Below are 13,020 nucleotides of genomic sequence, written 5' to 3' on the forward strand. Positions count from 1 at the left end.
ACTTACAGTCACTGACCAATTAGTATTTATCATGCACAGTGAATGTAAAGAAACATAGCCATATACCTTTCCACGGTGTACAAAATAGACTGCGACAACATGCAACTACTAATTTCCAGTACACGCTGAAACAGATCCAATGTTAAGATAAAAATAACTAAACTGATTTTCCTCTGGCTTGATTTAGGTAGGTAATCAAGGCCATAACATGCCGATGTGGAAAAATGTTCCAACCATCCCCAGGAAAGAAGAAAACTAATAGGCAACAAAAGCGTAAACAAAACCGGCTCTTCTTAGGACAGTCTTTACTTTCTTTTGTTCTTCCTCTTCTTATTTAAGCCCTGTGTTGTTGCCCAATACACTCTATTTAGGTCTCATTTACTTATCTATGCCCCATTACTGACCCTTTCAGTTTCCTTTTTCTCTTTACTTTAAAAAGCTACGCCCAAGTGTCATGCTCTTGACCGAAGGCAGAACACAACATAGTAAAAGTAACTACTGCTGTTGGGTAACCAGATTGTGCTGCTCTTTTGGGTAAAACAGGTATCTTATGGACTCCGGAAATACTCTAAAGGATTGAATCAATCCAAAGAAGATTTAAGCCTTGGGGCAGGACAAAGTGGGAGAGCAATTTTTATGAAAGTGGCCTTGTGATATCCCCCATATACAACGTCCTTGCTATCAGCCAAGCCAGCAAGCAAGCCTTAGGTTGTGACCAGTCTAGGTTAGGATAAACTGTCATAGCTTCAAAGAGAGGAGAAAGAGAAGAGAAGCAGTGACTTTAATCAGGATAATTTGCTCTCCAAAGTATAAACTCTTATCAGCACATATCACAGTGCTCCTACCTACCACTGCTGAATTTTTGTTAGCGTTAAGATGAAACAAGGGCTTATGAATTATTCTGAGCCAGTCACACAGAAGAGAATCAGAAATAGAGGCTGTGGTGTATTAAATTGTTATTTGGAATAGAGCTGGACAAAAAGGAAGATGACTTACAATTAGTGACTGCAAATATTTTAAAACATTAAGAAATAGAATTTTACTCAAAGAATTTTTTCACTGGGAAGCCTGTCTTTTGCTAATCATATTTACAAATGTATAGTGCTAATTTAATATATGAGTATCTTGCTTTACAACTCATGTACTGACAATTTTATTACATTTACCTAAATTTCTTTTGATGCTGCATTTGTGACTCTCTAAATTCTTCACACATTGCACTAAAGATCTTGATATTATCTTTATCACCACAAATACACAATTGGAAAGTTCATGCTATACTATGGAATACTGAAATTCCTTATCACATGTTTTATTAACTTAATAATGGAATAAAAACCACATATCATTTAACTACTGATAATGAGCATATTTGAAGCTACAACGTGATTGCAAATTGAGAACAATAAGCAGCTAACAATTCCAGTGCATATACTGTCATGTGCCAAATAACAACGTTTCTTTCAGCTATGGACCACATACACAATCATGGTCCCATATGATTATAATGAGGCTGAAAAAATCCCGTTACTTAGAGACTGCTAGCCATCTAGTGTCATAGCACAGTGCATAATTGAAATGCTTGTGGAGGTGTGCTCCAGGCCAACCTACTACACTACCAGTCACATAAAAGCATAGTACAAACAATTAAAAGTTAATAATGATAAGAAAGTACTATATTATTGGTTTATGTATTTACTATACTGTGCCTTTTATTGTTATTTTAGAGGATACTAGTTTTACTTATAAAATTAAGTTAACCATAAAACAGCCTCAGGCCATTCCCTCTGGAGGCTTTCCAGATTGCAATGGAGGTTTTCCATTGTAATCAAAGGCGAGGACAGCTCCATAAGTGTTATTGAATCTGAAGACCTTCCAGTGAGAAAATGTGGCAGTGGAAGACAGCGAAGCTGAAGACCCTGACTTTGTGTAGGTCCAGGCTAAGGTATGTGTTTTTTTCTTTATTTTTAATAATAATAAAAAAAAATCTTAAGAAGTAAAAGCAAATAAATACATTTTAAACATAGAAAAAAATCTTATAGAATAAGCATATAAAGAAAGGAAATCCTGGACTTGTAACCCAACCCTTCTTTAAACATGTATTTACAAATATTCTCCATATAACTTCACTGCTCTGAGTAGGCTCATCATAGCACACATTTTCACTGAGCGCTCATGAGCCATTGAACGCTTGTGTTAGATGACTGTGCATAAAATGGGGAACTAAACAGAAATGGTACCTCTTCCCACAAGTATCAGTCAAATAAGCGAAAGTTCAGCAAGCAATTATTTCTGTCATAATAATTTGACAGAGGAAACATAGTGTGTTACAGGAAAACATAATAAGGTATGCAATTTAGGTTTGGAAGGTCAGGGAAAGCTTTTAATAAGTAGAGCTTAGTTTGAGATCTACAAGATGATTAGGTATGGGTCTCACATCTAGAAATGGAAAAGTAGTGTTCTCTACAAAGAAATACTTCAAAGCTATGTCTTGGGAAGGCTCAGCATTGCCCACTCCACCTTACACAGGGTACACAACACACCAAACACACACAGACACACACACACACACACACACACACACACACACACACACACCCCCAACACATCTGATCCCTGCAGTGGATCATTTCCTTTCCTCTGTCTAGAATATTCTTCCTACTATTTGCCATATTTAAATCCTACAGAGCCTATGATGTCCAACATCCTGATCTTGCCTTGAAAACTCAGCTAAGTCTTAGATACCCTCCGGAAAGCCTTATTCAGTATTTCCATCTTACCAAACTCTCTTCCTTCTCCCAAACTCTTTCAAACATATTAAAACTCTTCTACAAATATTGCGCTCACTGTTAAGTGCTGACATGTATAATTCTAAGACCATTTCTTGGTTTTGTTCATGCAGACTTTAAATTCCTTCAAGTCAAGGAGTGTCATAAACTTTGCGTTGTGTCTCCGTCAGTGGCAAGCAAAAACCATAATAAACTTTATTGAGGGAAGTACAAAACAGTGGCTGAGTCTCTAAGAAGAGTGTTATGAAATATAAGACATAAAATAAGCTGAAGCTTAGAAAAACAAGAAAAAATGCCCTTTTAATTTTTGCTGTGATTGCCAGATAAAGGGGTGATAATGGCATTTTTACTAGATACAAAATGAGTGCACTGGATAAAGATATTTAAATCACAGTACATGAACAAACAGGAAAACTACTCTGTTCTTATTTTGTTTCATATCCATTCCTTAAGAATATCATATCTGTACTTATAAAAGTAAGACAAAACTAAAAATAACCTATTTAAGGTCCAGAAGATAGAACGCTATCAAACATTTGAAATGAGTTTAAATTTATTAATTTGGGGAAATTACACTACAAAATATTGAAAGCATGTGCAGATACAATAAAGGAATTGTTCAAGCCATCTTTAAAAATACTGTGATGCAGAGAACTGTTAACAGAGTCCAACCATTGTCTCAATTTTCAAACTTGGAAAGGTGGATTCTATCAGCTATAATTTAGAGAGCTGGACATTAATTGCAGATACTATTCCAAAGAAAAGATTAAAAACATGGTATGCAAGCATTCCAAATGTGAAGTGCTGTTATTTATAAACTAACGAGAGGTCACAGGAACCTATCACGATTATCAACTAACCTAGTTATCTCCTTCTGTTTTCAGTAGCCGTTACTTGACATATATTCTACAGGAATGGAAACTCATTTCAGCAAGGAATTTGACCAAGTCTGTCTCAGTATACTCTCTTAAGCCACACAAAGGAATGTAAACTTCAAAGAGTTATTTGACTATGTAACTGGTTGAACAGCTTTATAAAGAAGAATAATTTATGGACTAATGTACAGCGGGAGTCTATCTAAAGGCAGGTGTCCAGGAGAATGCCAAGGTAGTTCCAGTTCAGCATTGTAGATAGTTACTTGGACGAAGATGTTAATTACATCCTGATCAAACCTGTTAATTCCCCTAAATTGGAGAAAATGGATAATCTGTATCAAGGACTCACAATTCAAGAAGACTTTGACTTTCTGGAACAATAGGCTAACTAACGCTAACGATTAAATTTAATTGCAGTAAGTATTTGGAAAAGCCCCAAATCAAGTGGCCAAACATAAAATTAGGTTGGGAAAAGAAGTGTATTTTCAGAAGAATGTGCAAAAAGGACATGAAATTAAACAATATTGTATGAGTGCAGAAAAAAGGGGGGTAAGGTAGAATAGATTTCAAGTTGATTAACTATATGGTATCTAGAGGACATAAATATATCAGAGGATGGTCCTCTATGTTCAACTCTGGGGATCACACTAAGAAAAACAGAAGTGCATCCAAAAGAGAAAAGCCCCGATCACGATGAGACGCTCAACCCATGCTAAACACGCACGGGTTGAAGGAACTGAATACTAACTTAGACACTATTAAGAGTTGTTAGATGTAAAAGCATTTTGTATAAATACTCTAAGAGGTACAAATTAAAGATACGGGTATTAAAGAGACAAGTTTGATAGTTGAATATAAGAAAAGAGTTCTTATGCTCAGACCTGGTCAAAGAAATGCTTACTGTATTCAAGACGAGTGTTGACAAATAATTTGCCAAAACTGACTCTAATATTCTCTGTGAATTAAAAAGTGTGGTCCTCTGCTAAGAATGAAGCATGGAGATAATTTTGGTCGACTAGAAAACCTGGGAAAATCCGGAATGTGTACCATGGAGAATTTGATATGAAATTAACCAAAAAAGAATAAAATAACTGCATAGCACTGCTAAGTATACTATACACTAACAGGAGTGAAGCAGTTGGTAGCCACAAGATGCAGTTATGTCTCTTTGTCCAGCTAAATCCACAGCAAGGAAGATAAAACAGACATTAAAAGTGAAGCTGACATTGGGAAGGCAGGTTCCAGTAGCTCTAGTGGCAAGAGATTTAAGGGTTTGAGCAGAGTTAAAATGGTTGGTGAAATAAATAACAGTTTACAAGCAATTCTGAAGAGGCTACCAACCATATAACAGAAGAGCACACAAGGATCTCTGTCACAAAGATCATAGCCCCATCTGGTAGCATCAAGGCATAAACAAACCTTAGTTCAAGAATAAGAAAGACAACAGTGTTAAGCCCTTTAGACACCTACTATGCGCCAACCACTATGGATACCGTATTGGATACTCTGAAGGAGAGTTGAATTTAGTGGGAGATGCAGACATTTAAACAGGTGCTTTCAGTGATGTGTGACAAAGCAAAAGGGGATAAATAGATAGGCTGGGCCTAGAAAAAAAAAAAAGGTCAGGATTAAGAAATGGGTCTGCCTCACTTGCTTTCAACAAGAAGGCGTTCACTTTCAAAGCCATTGTCTTGTGTTGATTTCCTGCTAATTCTTAGCATGGTGAGATGGAGGGCTTGGTATGTGAGTTAATTAATTTGAGTTGCCTTCAATTTTATAAAAGGGAGGTTTTGTTTTAATGAAATATTATTAATGGCCAGAAGCATGCCAGATAAGAGGAGTTAGAAATTACAGGCTGTGAGGCCCATTCTTGTGGCAAGGAAGAACATGTTCCAGAGGATCTCAAGTTTTAAGATGTAGCCATTCTCTCTTTCTGTGGGCTTGGAAGATGAAGCCTATTGACCTGAATCCAGGACAGAATAAAATATATAAATATATGTGTGTATATATGTATATATACATATATACACACAGACACACACACATATATATATAAAAATATATATACATATATACATCATATATATAAAATAAATATATACATTATATATATGTATTATATATATGTATTTATATATATATACACACATATACACACACACACATATATATATATATATATATATATATATATATATATGTTAAGTAAGACATTTCAAAATGTTCTGAAAAAAATTAAAGAAGCAGATATGATTCAGGATAGCCAGGAAATTTATTTTACCCTAAGTAAATCAATCCCAGGAAATTTACTTCACTCCAAGTAACTAATCATTGACAAAAGCTCTTGTATCAAGTCAAGATGTAGATACTCAAAACAAACTATTGCAGAATCAATGTAGATAGCCAAGATATAAAAATATTTTTAATTATTGATACTTTTGAAAGAAATATTTGTTTTTACAAATGTACAAAAAGTAATAAATATAAATGTTTAAGAAAAGTGGCTTGGGTAAATATTTTTAACTCACCAGTATAAAAACTAGTGCCTTCAAAATGGAATAGTCTCACAAATAAAAGCCAAGCAACTGTTTAGTGAATCTGACATAGAAAAAGTCATTCTGAATAACCACGTCCTCCAAAATCTTTTTCCTATCAATGGGCATACTTTTTGGCTTGTTTTGTTGAAATACTGCCTACCTTTCCATTTCCCCTTACTTGTTGAGATTGGTTCTGATGGCTAATTTGATATTTATTTATTTATTTCTAAAAAAAGGTAAATTAGAAATTATGAGGGTACATATCATGTTATTTTAAATTAACCTGTAAAGAAAGAAATATTCTCCTCATTCCATAATCATTAACTGTTAGCAAATGTAAATGCAGGATTTAATTTCCCATATATAGTTTCTGAAAAAATTCAGTTATACAATATTGCAATGTGTCAATAAAAGTGATGTTAGATAAAGGTTTAATTTTTTTCAAGTTTAGTTGAAAAAGATCTGTGACAAAATTCTTAAAATTAGGTCACAAAATAGTTTATTGATGTATGTGTAATAGATATGCTTTAATTTTAATATTATCACTTGTTTGTAGTGAAATATTAAAATAGCTTCTCAACATGTCTTAACAAGCCATAGTTTTAAGAGTTATAAGGACTAAGCATTGGGAAGTTTTTCACACTTCTTTTGTCCTTGGGACTGCCATAAATAAATAAAATAATTTTATATTTCCTTCCTCATTCTTTGAATGACAGAAAACTATTTTAATCATGTTATTTAATACCTGAATATCTAGAAGCAAGAACTTTAAGGGGTTACTTATATTTCATACACTTTGAGACACCATGTCAAGCATAAGTACTTTATATGTTGATTGGATTTCAAAGACAAAAACATAATTTTTATTTTCTGCCTTTTAATAGAGATCTTAAAATACAAGAGTAAATATAGGGTACGCAGCTATTCACTACAAAATTCTACTGAATAAACTTCACAGACTTATCTCCTAATGCATCAAAATACATGCATCTGGTCTTGTGAAATGTTTAATTATATTAACACCATTTAATTGTTCTGAAATTTTTCTGCTGGCCTATGTCTGCAGGCTCTATGTAGAGAGCCTGTTGTTTTGACAAGAAAATGTGTGGCTTACGTGGTTTTACCCTGTGGTCCTTAATTTTGTGTTATTTGATATTTGACTCTGTACTAACTCCCTTAAAATGCAGCATCTCTAATGTTTAAGTACAATTTTAGGAACTGCAAGCCCCCAGAAGAAGATCCACAGACCCAGTTGTTTAGGCTGAGCAAAGCATAGACTGTATAGACAACTTCCACTGAAGGAATAATGAAGTTTATACACATAACTTTCAGACGAATCAAGTGTTGCTTATTTTGGTCACGTCGTTACTATCATAACGCGTTGATTTTTTACCACTGTGCATAATAAGGTACCTGAAATAATCACTATTAAAGAAAAAGAAATACGTATAGCCATTTTAGGAAAAGCAACAGACCACTTCTACACTATGAACCAAGATATAAAAATTTACATAATTAAGGGCTTCAACCCTTACCTATATGTAACAGGAAAGTTTGACGTTCCTACCAAGGCCCTTCTAGTAAGTGGTAGAGATGTAATAAAATCAAATCAAGAATTCATTAAATAGGCATTTAGTGAAATCACCATAGGAGGACTGATCCTGAAACATCACTATTGATATGTAATAAATGAAGTTCAAATGAAAGAAAAAATATCTGCCCTATTTAAAACCCAGCACTGTTTCCATAGGTTCGATTCAAGATGCCTTCCACCAGTCATCGTTAAGTGAGCCTTAAGATCTTCTGGCTTACTTCAGAAGATGTAAACTGTTTATCGAGTGCACAATAAAAGAATAATCATGTGAAAATCCGTGAGCAAAGAAAGACGCACGAAATCCATAGCCTGAAATCACATGACCACAGTGCAACGCAGCCCCTCACACCATCGTCACTGGCAGGCAGCTCGGGCGACGGGGTGCAGCCTGGCGCGGAGACCCCGGTGGCCCCCTGCTCACCGTTTCTCCTAGAGTCTCAGTCCCGACGAAAGCAGAAACGGGACTGCTAAGCAGTAAATGAATTCTGTCTCGCACACAAGCGCACACCTCGTGGAGCCGCTGGGCAGTCGCTGGAAGTTAGCCTGCTGCCTTCTCTGGGCAGCCCAGCGATCGCAGGGTTTGCTGTGGGGAGCACGCGCCGCTTACCCACGCCGCAGCCCGCCGGGTGAAGTTGCCCTGAAGCCCGCAGCCGCCTCCAGCCCCGCTGCTCCCCGGGGTCCAGGCATTCCCCGGCTGCGCCCGTTCGCTCGCCTGCCCGCGCGCTGGAGGCCGCGGCGCTGCACGGGGCTGGCGGGCTCTGCGGCCCGGGCGCCCCGGCCGTGGGAGAGCAGCGGCCCCCGCGCGCCCCGCGCGTTCTCACGGCCCGGCCCAGCGAGCGCAGCCGCCGGCGCGGCGCTGCCAGGCGCCCACCCCAGTCAGTGCTCCTCCCTCGCGCACCGCGGGTCCCCCGGGCCCAGGGCCGGCCCTCCGGGCGTCGTCTCTTTTCCTCTCGCTCCTCCCTAGCGTGGGAACCGGGCCCTGGCTCCCCAGGGCTGGGCAATTTGGGAGCTTAGGGAAGGTTTCCCAGGAGGGGAAGGACGCCCAGCCCAAGAAGGGGTCCCTGAAGAAGGACCGCTTGTCTGAGCAGCCCCGACCCGCGTGGGGACGCGGCGACCACTTACTTGGTGGCTTCGCACACCTCGGGGCTGTGCTTCCGGATCTCTAGCAGCTCCAGGGCGCGCCTAGCAAATCCGCACTGCGAAAGGAGAAAGAGAGAGGGCGTCAGGGGTGGCAGGCGGTGAGCGGGAGACGGGACCCTGCAGTGGCACCTGTCGGTCCCCGCCTGTGTGCACCCTGGGCACTCGCGGCAGCGGCGCTGACGCTCGGGTCGCTCGTGTCTACCTGCTCAACAGGCTGGGCGGGAGGCGGCGTGCCTCGGAAACGGTGTCGACCGCGTGGCTCCCAGACCTTCAGTCCGCCCCTGCCTTTGTCTCTCTGTGTCTGACTGTATCTCCCTCTTTGATCACCCCAAAAGAACCCTTGCAGTTCCTTTCTCTATGGCATTCGATTTTTTCAGACCTCTCCCCGTCTCCTCCCCTTCTCTGCGTCGAAAGACTGAAAAAGAAAGTAGCAGCCAAAACGCACCATGGTGAGATCACGCTGGGCTGGGGTCCCTAGGCTGCTCCAGGCGCTCCTTCACCCGCAGGTGTCCTTCCCCTGGGTCTGCTCCAGTCTGCTCGCTGCTCTAGGGCAGGAAAAGTGTAGGAAAACTCTGCACTAAAACCTACTTCTGGAAAACTGACTCTGTTCTGTGTCCCACCCACTAGGCTCAGAATAGGGCAGGGGAACCGAGTCCTGGTCTCTGCAGCCGCCCAATCGCCATCCCAGAAATTACTGTGTGGATACTGAGACCTAGGGGCAGTGTACAAAAGTGAGAGAGAGAGAGAGAGAGAGAGAGAGAGAGAGAGAGAGAGAGAGAGAGAGAGAGAGAAGGGAAAAAGTTGGAGAAGACTCCAGGAAAAATTGACCCAATTGACCCACTTGAAAACAAAAACATGTCTTCTTCTCTGTGCACTGGTTCAGAAACACTGCAGTTTTCCAGTTAAAAACAACATTTCTGCCGGGAAGTTGACATCTGCGCTGATGATTTTCTTGTGCTAGTTTTCAGATTTGAAGCCAATATACTTCTTTGCAGAAGCAATTTTATGGTTACAGAGATTTTACATCTTTTGAGTAAAGGCTGGCTTCTGCTTGGCTCGGTGCGCTTAGTTCTATTTGTTACCTATGTGTGTGTTGTGATTCTATGCTTTTAGTCACCTTTCTGACTTAAAAAAGATCCCATCATGCTGTTTCATTGTGAATTAACAATTAATCATGAACTTTATGTGATCCCTCTTCAATTCAATTCAATTCATGGTTATCTTCCTCTTTTATATGTTTCCCAAATCCACCAACTAATGTGGCCCCACTTTAAGCTCATCACATTTGCAAACTTACTCCCAGCCTTGCCTGCTGTGCTTGCCTCATGGCGAACATTAATCAGAATCAGGAAAACAAATACATTTAAGCAACTCAGGAACAGTTAAGAAAGTCAGCTATAATAAGCACAGGTAGCCACAGAAACTTTTGCCCTCCTGCCATCTCAGAAACTTCTTTTCCTCTGCATTTAAACCATGATACTCTCTTAGATCAGCAGGGCATTTGTACTAAGAATATTTAGAACTTCAGATGTAGAAGGAAACCTTAAGAAAATACATAGTAATTCATAAGTAAAAGGAAGAGGGAAGTCATACTATTTTAAGTAAATTAAATGCTATGAATATTCAGAAGAAAATGAGATATTGTCTGACAGGTTTCATAAAAGAACAGTATTAGAGATAGGACTTGAAGGATTGGTCATATTTGGAAAACGATAAAATAGAGGAAGTTTTTTTGGTGTCTTTGCTTTTTTCTGACAGAGGGAAACTTGTGAGCAAACATATAGAGGTTGAAAAGGCATGGCACTGTTATTCAAAGAGTAGTACCATCTGGTAGAAATAAAATGTACGTAAAGAAACCTGTAGGAAGATATGGTAGAAAGATAGGTCGGGTTCAGATGCCTGATCCGCGGTTGGCATGAGTTTCAGGCTTATATAAAGACTTTGTTGTTGTTGTCTTCTGCTGCTGATACCATTACCAATATTCCTTTCATTCTGGAACATGATTTATTTAACCCTTAATTTTGACTTCTACAGTTCTCAAGTTTTATAGCATACCAAACTCCTTGATTAGTATTGCACTGAACCCCAGTCCATTCTGCCAGAAGCTACTCAGCTTTATCAGGGGTAGACTCTCAACTGGAGAATGTCTTGTCTTCTTCCTCCTCTACCCTTTGTGACTCTCAGACAATGGGTAAGAAGAGTAAGCAACCAATCTAAGCATAATCGTGGCTAGAACCACCAGAAGGTGATTACAAAAGACATTCTGTAATCTGGATGTTTGATATGTGCTAAAAAAGTAACAAGAGTTCCTTGATGTTAGGGAAGTACTAACCCTCACAGCCTCATTTCCTAGCAGTGAACATGGTTCATAACGGGATTCACTAAAATGACTCTGAGTGGATGAATCAATATCTGAATATTTCATCCTCTTCCAGGTCGATTCTTCTTTCTTATAGTTGACTTATGGGTTAAAAACTACTTTCCTCCACTTTATTGAGAATAAGAAAGTTGTCATGACAACTTAATAAAAATGTTAACAAGGAAAATTATTCAGTGTAAAGCAATCATTCTAGCCATGTTGGCGCTGGCAGAGAAGCTCAAGATATTTTCATTTCCTCTCAAGATGCTTTGTGCTTCTTGTACCTACAACAATATAAAAGCATTTAAATGTACATTAATTTCACACTTGCAAGTGAAATGACAATAGCAACTAGAGATAGTATCTAAATCCTTGCTACTCAGAGTATGGTTTCAGCAGTATCCCATAACCTGCAGTCTTGTTAGAAATACAGAAGTTCAGGCACCTCTCCAAACCAATTGAATTAGAATATCCATTTAACAGAATCCCCAAGTGATATCCACGCACATTAAAGTTTGAAAAGCACTGATCTACTATCAAGGTGTTAAGTATGATAAGCCTCAAAACACATTATATGAATCTTCCTAAATCCAAAGATTTTTAGAACCAGCGTCTTTATTTTTCTGGGTTACTATTGCCATGTCAGTTCAAATAAAGTAATGGGACTAATGATTTCATCTCTACTGACTTTGTGGACCATAACAAATTCATAAACCAGAGGGAATTAAGAGAGAGAATGGCAAAAGGGTAGAAATGAGAGAAGTGTTATATACATGTCAGGGGCAGAGCTTTGTTTTATTTTTAGCAAACAAACAAACCATGGATTGTACTATTTACCAAATTGGGATAACCTCTTAAACACAGAAAATTAAGATAAACTTCTGTCTTTTTATTTCTTCCTTTTCTTAGTATTATTCATTTTCAATTTGTTTTAGTGTACCTGCTTAGATAAATTTTGCACTGGTAACTTGCTGTAAGATGATGCAAACACTCCAAAATGTCTCTTTTATATGAATGTAAAGGTTTAGTTAGAAAAACTAAATCATATTAGACTGGTGTGAATACATTTCTAGTCCTGGTATAGACATTCATGAAGTAGCCTGAACTAGAAGAGATTCTGATGGTAACAGAAATGTCGTCCACGGTATCAAGGAGTTGGTGTTTGTGAGAAGTAAATACAGTGGTAAGAATAATGGCACTCCAAAGATGTCAGCCTGCTATCCTTAGAAACTGTGAATATGCAATATTACATGGAAAGGGAGAAGTAAGGATGCAGATGGAATTAGGGTTACTAATCAGCTGGTCTTGAGATGGGAAGAATATTCCAGATTAGGCAGGTGAACCCAAAGTAATCAAAAGGGTCCTTATAAAAGCAATAGAGTCAGAGTTGGAGTGATGCTATGTTAGAAAGACTCGCTCAGCAATTACTGGCTTTGAAAATAGAAAGGGAGCCAAGTGTGGTGGTTCATGCCTGTAATCCAGCACTTTCAGAGGCCGAGGGAGGTGGATCATCTGAGGTCAGGAGTTCAAGACCAGCCTGACCAACATGGTGAAACCCTGTCTCTACAAAATGCAAAAAATTAGCCAGGTGTGGTGGCGGGCACCCATAATCTCAGCTACTCAGGCGGCTGGGGCAGGAGAATCACTTGAATCCAGGAGGTGGAAGTTGCAGTGAGCCTAGATTACATCACTGCACTCCAGCCTGGGTGACAAGAGCCAGACTCTG

At 39.0% G+C, this 13,020-nt stretch overlaps 1 protein-coding gene across 6 annotated transcripts in view; it reads right to left on the minus strand.

Annotated features, from left to right (window-relative positions):
• GUCY1A1 (guanylate cyclase 1 soluble subunit alpha 1) overlaps positions 1-9,633 on the minus strand; it is a 70,146-nt gene extending 60,513 nt beyond the window's left edge. For 2 of the 6 annotated variants that reach the window (XM_074396793.1, XM_074396792.1), the window contains exons 1-2: positions 9,381-9,633; positions 8,918-8,991 (exon numbers count right to left, since the gene is read on the minus strand). The gene's annotated coding sequence lies outside the window, so the exon portion shown is untranslated. The other 4 variants (XM_074396796.1, XM_074396794.1, XM_074396797.1 and 1 more) reach the window with 3 other exon arrangements.
• Between the last annotated feature and the right edge of the window lie 3,387 nt (positions 9,634-13,020).

The sequence above is a fragment of the Saimiri boliviensis genome, chromosome 3, assembly GCF_048565385.1.
Source record: "Saimiri boliviensis isolate mSaiBol1 chromosome 3, mSaiBol1.pri, whole genome shotgun sequence".
In the NCBI taxonomy this organism is placed as follows: Eukaryota; Metazoa; Chordata; class Mammalia; order Primates; family Cebidae; genus Saimiri; species Saimiri boliviensis.